Here is a 13,973-nt window from a genome sequence, read left to right as displayed (position 1 = left end):
GCGATTGCTTTAGTGAACAGCAGTTGAATTTTGGGGTGTACGACGCTCGCAACAATGCTCGATTATGATATGATTCGTACATCATTGTACACCGCTTGAGGAACACGCGGAAACAATTGGCCCGCCAAAGCGCAATCAAGGTGGAACTCTGACGGTCCATGGTGGTGCGGTGGGCTGGGAAAAAGTTTTCGACAGCTTGCACTATTCATCAACGCGACGGTGCGTGTAGTTCAAGGTGAATGGGATATTTACAATCGGTGCGGTAATTGACAATTCGTGAATTGTTTGTTAAACAAAAAATCATATGGTTCGTGGAACAGACATCCAAATTGGAAACACCTTAACGAACGGTTACGAGACGTATTGACTAGCCTCTGATTAATGAAGCAATTCTTATGCTATCAGTGAAGATGAATTTCGAACAGTCTCCAGGCTACCGCTCGAGAAGGTGCCCCCGGTTTTAAAAATAAATTTTGAGAGCTTTGTAGCTGCGAACCTAAATTCTTGTTGGTTTTAAAAGTGTTCAAGGAAGAGTGCCTAACAAAAACGCATTCATCCGGTTGTTTAGGCTTTCAAACGTTCTGTAAAGTTTTGGCCAGATTTAGTAACCTGCTATGATAGCCGAAGGACACTGTAGTAGTGTTGTGATAAGTGGATGGATCAAATTATAAATTATCAACACAGAGATCGTGCTGTGATTTCAAAAAGCATACGAGCCCGGAAGAACACATACGATTCGCATAGATTCCCTAGGATTCTTCACATTGGAATCGTGAGCATCCGTAGAAAGGAATCCTGCAAAAATAACACAGTGCAACAATTTTTTTGCCTTGGCTCCTATGTATGATTTTTTGATGAAGTTTGATGCGAAAATGAATTTCCCTGAGTTTGAACATATTTCAACTTAAGGGACAACAATGGCGCCATTTTGAATTTTTTAGAAACCGGTAATTTTTGTGGTTTTTTCGACGCCATTTTGTTTTGAGGCCAAACGTCAAAATTCTAAGAGTTTGTCCACATATTAGCATTCTTTTACCCATTATAATCCTCAGAAGTTCCCTGTCTATGTAACTAGGATTCTTGAATAAGAATCGTGTAAAGAGAATCCTTCGGGTTCTGCAGGTTCCACATTGGAATCTGAAGACTTCTCATAACACGATTCTCATTCAAGAATCCTGGTCCCATATACAGGGCATTCCTGAGGATTCTTTTTCCAGGATACCTTGAAAAGGACGCCCACGACTACGATGTGAGAAATCCTAGGGAATCTATGCGAATCGTATGTGTTCGACCGGATATATGTTTATGAATTAATTCCACCCGGGACGTCAACCGGACGAACACACAAATTTCGCATAGATTCCCAAGGATTCCAAACATTGGAATCGTGGCCGTCCTTTTTGAGTTTTCCGATTTCGATAGTTTTAACACCAAAAGATAAAGTAAATGAGTTACTTTCAAATGAGCGTTAGCGGTGCCTCGAAAGAATTCTCTCTCACAGGAATTCAGTTTTCCGAAGATATGTTCCAAAACTTAGGAATGTTATTAGTATTTAAAAAGAATCTCACAATAATTGGTTAAAATTTTCTAAAATTACTTTCATAGGCCATTTTTACAGTTTTGGGTGTTTTAGTGATGCTCTCGCAATGGTCCTTCCGGGACAGATTTCACTGGCGCTTCTGGTGAAAACAATTTGAATAAAACTAGATCAAATACCACATAATATAGGTTTTTTTCGGAACCGGGATGACGTCCAAAGCCTGAAAAACGAGCCAATAAGGCGACTTCCGATTTGCTTAAACCTAAACAAGTGGCCAAATACCACGCAATGTGGAAATTTCCGGAATCGGGCTGATGATAAATTCGAATCATTGTTTTTGTGGCCTCTTTGTGTTTTTGAAAAGTTTTTTTTTTGAAAGGTAATGTTATTTATAGCTCTTTTGTAGTACATTTCGACTTTCTAAAAGGTCGTTTTCAGGTTGCCCAAACGTGATTTATGAAAAAATGACTTTTTTAAGCTACAAACCCACTTTTTTGCACTTTTTTCAATTCTGTTCGATTCCTACATTTTTTCGTAAATTTTTTTATTTTTGTGGGATTGTTTTTGAATATTTTGCCTGGTTTGGTTCAGCATTGTATTCAGTTTTTTGACTCTCAGAACCCATTAAACATCACAAAAAAAATAATTTTTCTAACAATTTTTAGATAAAACCCTCCAAAACACAAATAAAAAAAATTTTGAGCAAGAACTGAAATTTTCATTGCAATGCGGGATTTAAGACGAGAATTTGCATGGAAAAAGATACTTGATATCTTATCGAGGAGCTGAGATATTGGCATTTTTCTATGTGATGGAAAAATATGCATTTTAACAAATATGTTAAATAACTATTTTATTTTGGGAGATAAAAAATAACAATGTTGAAAAAACAAATGCATTTTTCGATGGCTGATAACTTAGTAGAAGGTTTCAAAATTTGGAAAAATCTACGAAAAAAGTTAGAACGAAAATTATGATTTTTCGTGCCTTCCAATAGAAAACTCAATGTTGCTCGTAATATGTAAGAGATAGAAACATGATGTCTTTGGTAAAGTCTCTTGTTTTAAGGTAACCAAAAACTTTATCGAAGACACCTTGCGTCTACCTCATTCTGATTAAAAAGTAAATTTTTTATCTCACTTATTAGTGGATTGATCACCCTTCTTTCTACATTAAAAGATGCTTTTTTGAATATTCTGAAACTTACTCGAACATACCTGATGGCTATAATCAACATTTGAATCACTATTTAGAAAATTATACGCACAAACGGCAAAATAAAACACTGTGCAATGGAGTTATTGAACTTTAGTGGCATTTTTGACAAAATGCATAGTTTTCCATCACATGTAAACACGCCGATATCTCAGCCCCCCGATAAGATATCAAGGATCTTTTTCATCTAAATTTTCGTCTTGAATTCCGCTTTGCAGTAAAAATTTCAGTTCTTGATCAAAAAAATTTTTTATATGTGTTTTGAAGGGTTTCATCTGAAAATTATAGGAAAAATTCACTTTTCTGTGATGTTCAGTGGGCTCTGTAAGTCAAATAACTGAATGCGATGCTGAACCAAACCATGCAAAATATTCAAAAACAACACCACAAAAATAAAAAAACATATGAAAAAATGTAGGAATCGAGCAGATTTGAATAAAGTGCAAAAGAGTGGTTTTGTAGCTTGTAAAAGTCATTTTTTCATAAATCACGTTTGGGCAACCTGAAAACGACCTTCTAGAAAGTCGAAATGTTCTACAAAAATGCTACATTTTCTTTCAATTTGGGGCTGAGCACCTTGACTTTTTCAAAATCGATTTTTTTTTTGGGACAGCCTACTGGGTATACTAGTGTGAGTAAGATATAAGATATAAGTAAGAAATTGGCAATTACACTGAGCAAAAAACTTACACCAAAAATGATTGTGGGGTTAAAACTATTTCCACCAGTGTATTAAGTTTTTAGGGGATAACTCAAAATTATTTTTATAACCTTTGTTTTAACTGTTTGAGGCACTTCCAACTAAGCTGTGAGCGAAAATTAAAAACAGTTTTATTTTTAGTCTGATCCATTAATTTGAGTTAATTCGGGATGCAGACCTCGTTCACTCTTGGCAACACGCCTGAATTTTTTGTGATGCCGAAAACGCACTTTTCATGTAACTTATGCAACGTAGGCACTAGATAATGCCACCAATGGACTACCTTTTGGATTCCTAGTCGTTAAAGGTGTCGCTTAATGGGTGTTGGTGCAATTATCTGGGAGTGTCCGGAGTTCAACCGGGACAGGTCCGTATTTGGCCTATATTATTATTGAAATTTCACGGTTCTAAGCACTGCTTTGATCATGACTATTTTATTACCGGAGCATGTTACGGTCATACATCCGTAACCAGTTGGCCGATTCCGGCCATCCGAATTGATAACAGAAAGGAATTCAATACCATACTTTTGGCGGCTGTTGAGCTTGAGTTAGTTAGCGGAAATACGAGGAAATTACTAAATATTATTAAACATAACCTTTCGTTTTTTGCACATGTGCCAGAATCATATAATGCTAAAATCGACCAAGGTCTGTAGTTTGCTCTATTCGTTTTTTTCAGAGGATTTTTTACATGTATTTAGACGAATTTGTATGTTCTTCTGTTTTGTTTTTTTTTTTCTGTATCTAAAAAGCATGTTAAGCCAGTTTTGGCTGAATTTTGATTATATTTCATTTTGACCTTTTCATCAATACAGCGTTTTAAATTATTATTTCCATTGTTGGCTTTTTACAGCCTCCAGAGACGGTTTTCGATTATTTTGAGCCGATGGACCCTAGATGGACGCAAGGTTCATGGTCAGTCGCAGTGTTCAGGTTCAGTTTATGTCTATGATATATGTTTGATTTTTAGTCTTTCTAAATCATATCATTTCAGATTCAGATCAGAGAAAGCAAAATAACAATATTGGTGAATCTAGTTTGGCTGAAATGAATTTGTTGAAATTGACATTGTTTATATTGTTACCATACCATATATTTCAATGTTCCTAGCGTCACCATAAATGAGCAAAAATGGTCAAAACATTGAATAAAAACTCAAACTCGTTTTATTCATGTTTTCCACGATAGAATATTTCAAAACCACTTTCATTTGAAATTTGAAAGCTTATATCCTAAACTAAATTTTTGGTAAAGAAAAACCTCGAGATGCATTAAAGTTGCATAATATGCTAGCAGTCCACCTAAGCACTGAAGAAGGCGCTATGTCAGCGTTAAAATCCGCATTTGCAAGTGATAAGTGAAAAATGATAGAATTAAAAAGTGGAGTGAAATAAAAATGTGTAGATTCTGTCAACAGCTCGAGGAAAAATTATTTATTTCCTCACAAAGGTTTTTTCCATCTACCGAAATAGTTGTTTCGACACAAAACAGATAATTATGGCATCCTGGCTGTTAATTAGGACGATAAGATTTAAAACAATATCGGGCCTTAAATACTTCCTTGTGGTACATCAACTATAACGGGCAATTTATTAACCTGAAGGGTAGGGCCAGTCAAGTAACTTGGTTTTATTTTTATCACGTAAAGAGAAAAATTTAAATTGGACTACAGGTCGGACTTGATTGCCCGGAATTTGAGAAAAAAAAAAATCACTTCGGATAACCGAAATCTTCGGATAATCGAGCCGATTTTTCATTGTAATTTTTATATGTTTTCTCATCGAAAATCTAGTCATTTTGTTGGTGAAAATATTATTGCACGCGGTAGAATATAAAATAAATCTAGCGACTGTAATCATAATCATAACCTCTTTTTATGCATTGAGTTAACTATGCACGCTGCATGTAGCACAGAATACAGCATCACATTTGTCATTTCTGAAACAAACAAACGTCGGAAATGTAAACAAAATCCGAAATTGAAGGGGAAAAATGACTCCGTATAATCGCACCATTATTTCCGTATAATCGAGCCCGGATAATCGAATCCGACCTGTATTTCGCTATTAAACCGTCATGTCGACTGCTAAATAACTATCCTTTAAAAAAACTCACTAATATATGAATGTAAGAGAACTCATTGACCGATAACATGGTAATTCAACGGGAATCTTTTCGAAAGCATTTGTTCACCATTTTTACCAATCTCAAAATAGATAGGCTCAAAATCATGTGTAATGTATTTCAAACGCGTTACCGGACAAAAATACATCGGTGCTATAAAATAAATTTTAATGGCAGTAAAATTTAAAGCTTGAAACAACTTGTATTTGTATTAGAGAGAACGACATGTTATTCTTTGCCTTAAATGGTCACGTAAATACAATTTGACCAGTAATAAAAAACCTTGTCAACTCCACAAATAACACAGTAAAAATCTAGTAACTGTACTCACCTGCAATGTCAAACAGCGCTGGCTAGAAATCCAAACTACCACGCTTTCGTGTTCTCCGATTGACTAACCTAAGGTCAACAATCTGCTATGACGAAGATGATGATGATGATGATCTCGGGAGCAATTTCCCCAATTTTGTTTGATTTTATTTCTATGCGATCACTTTTCTAAACTCGATAACAATTGCTTTCGATCGATTATACGAGCAAACTCGGCTCGGGTGTTTATTCAACTTCCGCTTTCTTTGTGCTGCACAACGAAAAAAAAAAAAAACAAGATTCACTTTTATTTTTATCGGTTATTCACTTTTTCTTCGCTTTCTTCCGTACTCTTCAATAAACTTGGCTGCGAGCTTTCGGACGGGGGGCCTGTATGAACGAATTTAATCCTATCCGCCATCCATTCATCGCCCGTTTCTGCTAATGAGGAATGCAGAGGGTGGAAGTGGGAACCGAGTGCAGGGACAGAGGAAAAAAAAAGGTTAAAAGGGAAACCAGCAAACATCGCAACGCGCGAACAACGGCACAGTGGAAAACAGGTTCGTCACTTCAATCATCCAAGTCGGACCGGCCGCCGGAGCAGAGCACGGGGCAAACGAACCCGTACACAACTTGAACGAAACGAAACGAAAGGGAAATTGACGAAGCACACAGAAGAAGCGTATACAACACAACACCACACAACTCGGGAACGAACATGACGGTGAACATCTCCCCAGGTGGTTGATAACGAGGGGCAGGCGCGATGAAGAGAACGCGGATATTTGCTTCAATCGAAAGTGATTCCTCCGCTGCCGCGATCTCCAAACACTTCTTCTTCTTCTTCATCCCCAATGGTTCGGCTTTCGATTGTGTTTAGCACCACACCAGCATGTTGTAGCAAGCAAGCAAGCACAAGAAATCCCTGCAGCTCTGCTACCTAAACCAACACGGAGAACTGAACAAAGAGCCGGTCGAAAGCGAAAAGCGGATTTGACCTCGTCTCTCGATACGACGAATCGGTCGCGGTCGCGGTCGCATGCAAAATGTGGGACACCGGAACTTGGAAATCAGCTGGGTGTGTCACGTTGTTGGTGAAATCGAAACGAGTGACGCTCGCTTCCGAGCTAACGGCGAAATTTCACACGATCGCATCGGTCGTCATCGATCGGTCAGCGCTGAGCGATGGGTTAAGCGATATTTTTTTTATTCAATCGATTTCGACGAATTACCTAAATCGATAATCGTCGTGAAACACGACGACACTCGTTTGCAAGTACTGCGTTCGGTTGCGCTGGAGAAAGTTATTTTCTGGTCTGATTTGCTCGGTAATTCAATTAGCTGTCATTATGCGTCGACCGATAATTAATCGACAGTTATGGTAAGCTTCGAGCCCAGTAGATTTGCAGTAACCAATTATTTGCATTGGGCAAACGATTCAATTTTAGTGTATTTCTTACAAACCAATCCCTTTTAAATTTGTTTAAATTAATTTGTTTCAAATATAGCTCATACAATTAAAACCGTTGTTTTTAAATTGATATGTACAAAATCTGTTCGAAATTTCAGGTTATTAAGGTTTCCATAGATGGTTCTATTTTTTTGGAAGAAACTATTGCAATATACATGAATTAAACTAGTTATTCCGTGAAACACTTGGGTGGTTTTGCATTATGTGGAATTACACAAGTAAATATTGCAAAACGACATCAATATTTGATTAGGTTTGAAACTGGGCAACGAATTGATTTTAGCTATAACGCATGTCTTGTCAAAACGTAAAATGCAGTGTCTTCGAAGGCAGACTTTTCTGCTGAAAACAGTGATATTATATCATCAACATACCAACACCTCTGATCTTGAGTGACCATTTTTCTTACTAAGATTTTTTTGATTATTGCAACCAGAGTAGTTAATACGATAGATTATCATCGATAATCGTCATCACCGATACCGATAACGTCAGATAGCGTTGTTGACGATGATGATAGCGTCTTCAGACATCACCGTTATCGGCGATGACGATAGTTACCAGACGTTGTCAGCTCACTAACGTCTTTTCTTATGTCAGAGCAAGTGCACCAGTGGCTAAATTTCGGTTGCTAAAGCTGGCTTGACTACTAACAAAATAACCGCACCGAGCGTTGCTATTTACTCTTGGAACATAACAACTCAAGGAAGTAAAAGTTCTCGGGTAGCAATGAGTTCATAAGTTTGGCAATGCAATAGCAACGAGCCGATCCGTTGCTATTGGACCAAATGCTGCTTTGTTGTGTTGCAATCAAGTGGTGAATTTGTTTATCAGACGTTATTGATTCGATACCGTCCAGTAGCTATCGTTCTTGGCAATGACGCTAACGTCTGAAGACGTTAGCTTCATCGTCGATAACGAGGATAGACAGTATAGTCATCGGCGTTTGCGATAAGTTATCGATTAACAACCGATTTCAACATAAACTAAGAAATATTAACAACTTATTATTTTAACTAGCTCAAAGAAGGCATTTTATCAACTCAAAATTTCTATGAGTAATTTTGAAGAATCACGAAACGAACGCTTTCATGAGTGAGTCATAGTCATCACCAGTCTTGTCGTTTCTTCTCAAAGAATCACTGGCGTGTAGGAGAATATCTTTCACTGTGATAACAACTGCTCTCACACTGGTGGACAAAGCCACGCACTTGTCTGAGAAGTGTTGCAAATTGTGTGTATTTGAGAAGCTTGCAAAAAACACCTCGGGAAATATCACTCCAGTGAGATACAAAACTGGTGTAATCTTTCTCACATGAAAGAACATTCCGCACAATAACTACACAACAAAACTCACTGCAGTGCTTTTACTGTGTGTCTCTCAAGCATATATCAAATGAGGAGAGTATCTAGGTAAAAAAGTAGATTGCGTTGTTTGCATTGAATCTCAAAACTAAAGTAAAATATATCCAGCCGCCCGTCACAACTTTCCGAATTCTATCGAATTTATCTAAGCGGCCTACTTCGATGTATTCTCACTAAAATGCTTTACCACTCTTGTTTCGCTCATCTGTGGTGTAAGCAGCAAGTGTATTAGTTTCTCTGTGAGCGGCAGGCACATCGCACAGAGCAAGAAAAAATAGTGGTGCAAAAAAATGCTATGCACCAAGTGAGCGGTAAATATTCACTCTGCCTTTTATACAAATTGAAGAGAATAACAAGCCTGATTATCACTAGACCATCATACAACGTGATTAGTTTACGATTTTTTTTCGCAATTAATAGAAGACTCAGAACTAAGAAAGTACATGAAATTTGCTCTATATAAAATCATTTTTTATTGGTCACTCGAGGCCAATTTCTCCGTACAAACGGAGGTTTTCTAACTTATAACTAAAACCTATGCTGAAACATGTTTATTAGGGTGTCCCAAAATAACGTTTTGTCAGATAGTCTGGGGGCCTAACCGAAAAATGATTGGTCGTGGTGTAAAAAAAAAGTTTTGTATGGTGACAACTCTGGAAAATGATCAGTCGACGTGCTAATTTAAGTTTTATGAAAAAGTTGAATTTTTCACATTTTTTTATTTCAAATTCTTTTATCACAGAAAAAACTAAAAATATGTTTAAAAATATCACTTAAAAATCCTGTAAAACCGAACCCAAATATATTTTTTGCGCATCCCTCAGAGACCAAACCAGGAGAAAAAAAATGTTACGGCTTATTGTGGCTCACATTTTGTTGTTACAATCCTCAACTTTGGAGTTTTCAAGTTTAACCCTTAGAAAATGTGCTAATCTTTACGCTAGCAACCCTCCTTTACCACAGAAAGTTTTTTTTTCCTAAAAGACACAAAATTTTTATTTCGAATCGTTGTTGAGCTATTCGAGTTTTACTGTGGAATGAATATTCTAAAAGTGTGTGCGACATCAAGCCAACCATTCTTGACTACGGTTGCTTTGTAACATTAGTTTGTTTGAATCTGTATCAGTATGCATAGTAGGCGCTGCAGAATCACCAGTATTTATCGTTCCTTGAAGCCTGAACGATGTCGCCCAGACTTAAAGTTAAGAAAGATATTTTCACAGACGCTTTCCGGAAGAAATTATCGAAGACACATCTTCCTTCCGAATAAGAGGTATTAAGCTTTTACCGATTTCATCGAGATAATAATTAAAAATCAATTTTCGTTGTGTTGCGTCAGAGGTCATTGCGATCTGGAATCAGGTCGGTGTCCCCCACCAAGATAATCGAAATATTGTAAGAAAATTTTTTTAGCTAGCGGAAAAGTGCAAACGTACAGAGCTTAATTATAAATTAAAACATGCAAAGGCGATTCAAGAGCAGAGTGTTTTTAAAATACAGTTGAAAACATTCTTCATTCATCTGAGAGTTACTGTGTATAATAAAAACAGAGGATTCGAATAAATATTACTAAGAACTGGGTTCACCTATCCATAATAAAATAATGTTTGAACTAGAAATCAAAACAAAGTAGGTGATGGTTATACGACGTTTTCGTTGATAATCTGACTGAATGTTGCACAAACTGAAGATTATCACTTTTCACAATATTCTTTCCACATTAAAACTCGAATTGCTCAACAACGATTCAAGATAGAATTTTTATGTCTTTTGTGAAATTTTTCCTAATAAAAGCCTAAAAATTTCTAACAACGAAATTTGAGACATTTGAACCCCAATATATTTTTGTGCGCAAAAATATATTTTGGTTCGATTTTCAGGTGATGAAAAAAATTGAAATGAAACACGTGCAAAATTGATTTATTTTTTTATAAAACTCAAATTAGCACGTCGACGAAATATTTTCCAGACTTGTCGCCATATATAATTTTTTCTGTTACTTCAAAACCAATCATTTTTCGGTTGAGCCCTCGGACTGATAAAACGTTATTTTGGGACACCCTAATATACATCTTTCCTAGAAATTCCGAGCGAAATCGTTCTGAAAATTTGAGATCTCGATTCTGGTGAAACTTTGTGAATGTTTTCGAAAAGAGGACACTTGACTTTGCCACAGGGTTTGAAACCTTTGCATTGTCTGAATGTTTATTTTTTAAAACGCCGTATAAGTTTTAGTAGTTGCAATATTTTAAAAAATCTCTACTAAAATGTTGTCTATGAACAAACTGCAGAAAGTTGATGTCTCGTCTTGAAAATAAATACACTGAAAAAAATCGCTACTTTGTTTTAAAAGTGAGTCAAAGTTTTAATAAACAGATTTTTTAATTTTTTGAGGTTTTAAACAGTTTAGTTTGATCTTATTTAGAAACATTTAAAATTTGTTGCAAGAAGAAGTTAAAAACCAATTTTTAATTCTTGTGGAAGAATGATTTTTAAACACTTTTTAAATTTATATTTTTATGTGATTTATACGCTATGACTTTAGTTCAAAATTTGTATTCAGTATAGAAAATAAGTTTTTTTTTTCAGTGTATATTTTTTTCCAAGTCAAGAAAACAATTTTATCATTCATAAGTGTTTTAGTAGAGATTAAAACTGTTGAGATACAATTGTTCAAAGATTTCACCAACAAAAACTAATACATCTTTCAAACAAATATCACGTGAGTCAAAATTATCCAATACTTGTGGCAAAGTCATGTGCCCTCGAGTCGAGAGCAAGTTCAAAGTTTCATGAAACATCTTCTGTATCTTTTCCTAATTTTAGTTTAATCACAAATTATTCAGTGTTGTTTTTTATCAAAAATAGCTTTAATTCGTGCAGCAAACCGAGTAGTTTTACTGCAAAAAAAGGCTTCTTATTCTTCATTGAATTAATTTATTGAATGACTAATATATTATAAAAAAATGATATGAAGCTTGCAATCCTCAAATCTTGAACAATCATTAAAACTTATTGTATTTATAGGTTTTATAGCCAACTACTGATTGAAATCTGGTTCAAAAAGCTAATTCCTTCATTTTTATGAGCAAAATAAAAAGTTATTACCCCAATCAAACACTCTCCCATGTGTTTGAGTGCCCTTTCATCACTAGTAGAACCAATTATTTCCCTCCCACTCAAACTTGCAAAACGAACTCATGTGCAGCTTTTAATTGCGCCGATAACTGAATCCGCACTAACTCTCTTGATCTGGTAAAAATTAGCCTCCAATTAAGCTACTGGCAGGCTCGAACATTCCAACGGCAATTACATACTGGACACTCGCATCGCAACGAGATATTTTTCATCCACTTTTTTGCAGCAATTTTTCTTTAAGCTCAAATGACATGTGCTTTCATCATGCCCCAAACAGACCCCCGATCGTCGTCAGTCCAGCCCAGTCCGGTACAAATTTCATACGATAAAAAGTCTCCCTCGTTGTACGCAAGAGGCAAAAAAACTGCATTGGAGGACCAACCACGCTTCCGATGCAGCAGTGTGATTCAACGGTGCTTCAACTTTCGAAACAAGCATGCATTTTTTTTCTGCAAATCCTACTGCGCCCCCTGTTCCGCTGGGCTTGTCCACCAATCCACCGCATAGTTCCTGCTGCCTACATACATATATTTATTTCATTTTCACCCAACGCATGCAATTTCACACTTCAGCTTCTGCAGGCCCTCGCGAACCGTTTGCGACTTATTATTACTATTTTGCCTCCCACTTCCTTCACGAAAACCATCAATAAACACACGCATTCATGCACTATTTTATGATTCCGCAAAAATCGCACCATCCAATTCGGGCATCCACTCTTATCCTGATATCTCCGACTTTTTTTTTCTCCGTTTGGTGTCACTTCGGCAAACTTGTTTTCTTTTTTTTTCTCGAGAGGCAATTTTCACTTCTTGCTGATGTTGTTTCGCATCAAGCCCGTTCGACCCTTCTCGACAATTTACACTTACTTTCCACCAATTGCTTCGTATGCTCGATGATGACTTTTACTCGACTACTTTCACCGCCGAACGTCGGTTTCGCTTTCCCCACTTCACTGCCACCTCTTTCACAGTGCGATGAAAAGTCGTTTTCGAATCACGTAGCTACTAACGCGTATGTCTGTATACCAACCAAACGACACGGGTCGTCATTACATGCTACTCGTACCACGTCTCACTAGCAACTGAAGTCGGTTAGAGCCCGCTAGTTAGCTAGCCCACCGTTCAGTCAATGGTTAATCTAACTGCGAGCTTACCGGACAGCGATCGCAGAGCGGCGAGCGAACAGAGAGCGCTTTTTGGGCTCCTACTTGTATCATGCATGGCAAATCGGGTCCCCGATGTCAACCCGAACGGCTGCTACCCGCCATGTGGTGAACGAAAAGCTCTTGCTCTCTTTTTGGTGCTGTGCTGTGTGATGTGTGCCGTTCCGTGCGTGTACCGTTGGAAACCTTGTCGATAGACAGCGGGATTTTATTCCGCTCGAGAGGGTGGTTTTGGGTGGACAAAGCGTTTTCAATATTTTGTTTTAACATCCTGCTTGGGCAAAACCATGACCCTCACGTCCTGGTATACGCGGTATGACGCGGTTACGCACAGTGGACCAATGCAGTGCAAATACTGGTCAAGATAAATAAAGAAATAAGATAAATAGAGTTACCAAAAATAAAGTCATAGAGTACACTACGACAAACGGATGGTCGTGGGTTTGATTCCATAATTCTACATTACATTGATGATTTTTGTTGACAAATCAAATTGCTCTTGAAGTTTCTCTATGTACTAATCAGAAGAGTGTAATTTAAACCAGGTTTGCCACATTTAATTCTAACTATTTAGTTGTAAAAATCCTACAATCTATAGTACTTGGCACAATGTTTATTCATGTATATGTACCTACACAGCAATTGGGGCCCCAGCTACTTATCAGATACGTTTATATGAATAATTTATTTAATAAATTTGCAAAATTCAGCAAGGTAAACACGAAATTGAAGAACATAAATTTTCTGCCGCGAAGCCATTTTGATGAAAATTTAAATGAGAGAAGTTTCCGAACATTGTATTTTTTGTGAACAAATTTAAAGAAGCATAGATTTTCACATTTTCCGGAAAAGTCCGCGCTCCTGATTTCTTCGCAGTCATTCCGGAATCTTCAACAACATGTCAATCAACTTTTTCAACACGAAATTGTAAAAGCTTAGATTCC

General features: G+C 36.9%; 1 protein-coding gene across 4 annotated transcripts in view; it reads right to left on the bottom strand.

The window, feature by feature from the left end:
• Window positions 1-12,959, bottom strand: part of LOC129725322 (uncharacterized) — a 201,751-nt gene extending 188,792 nt beyond the window's left edge. For 2 of the 4 annotated variants that reach the window (XM_055681006.1, XM_055680991.1), the window contains exons 1-2: window positions 12,734-12,959; window positions 5,913-6,161 (exon numbers count right to left, since the gene is read on the bottom strand). The gene's annotated coding sequence lies outside the window, so the exon portion shown is untranslated. The other 2 variants (XM_055680998.1, XM_055681011.1) reach the window with 2 other exon arrangements.
• Between the last annotated feature and the right edge of the window lie 1,014 nt (window positions 12,960-13,973).

Source organism: Wyeomyia smithii, chromosome 1 (assembly GCF_029784165.1).
Source record: "Wyeomyia smithii strain HCP4-BCI-WySm-NY-G18 chromosome 1, ASM2978416v1, whole genome shotgun sequence".
NCBI classification, from domain to species: Eukaryota; Metazoa; Arthropoda; class Insecta; order Diptera; family Culicidae; genus Wyeomyia; species Wyeomyia smithii.
Note: the sequence above shows the minus strand (reverse complement) of the source record. Positions and strands in the feature narration are given on the sequence as shown.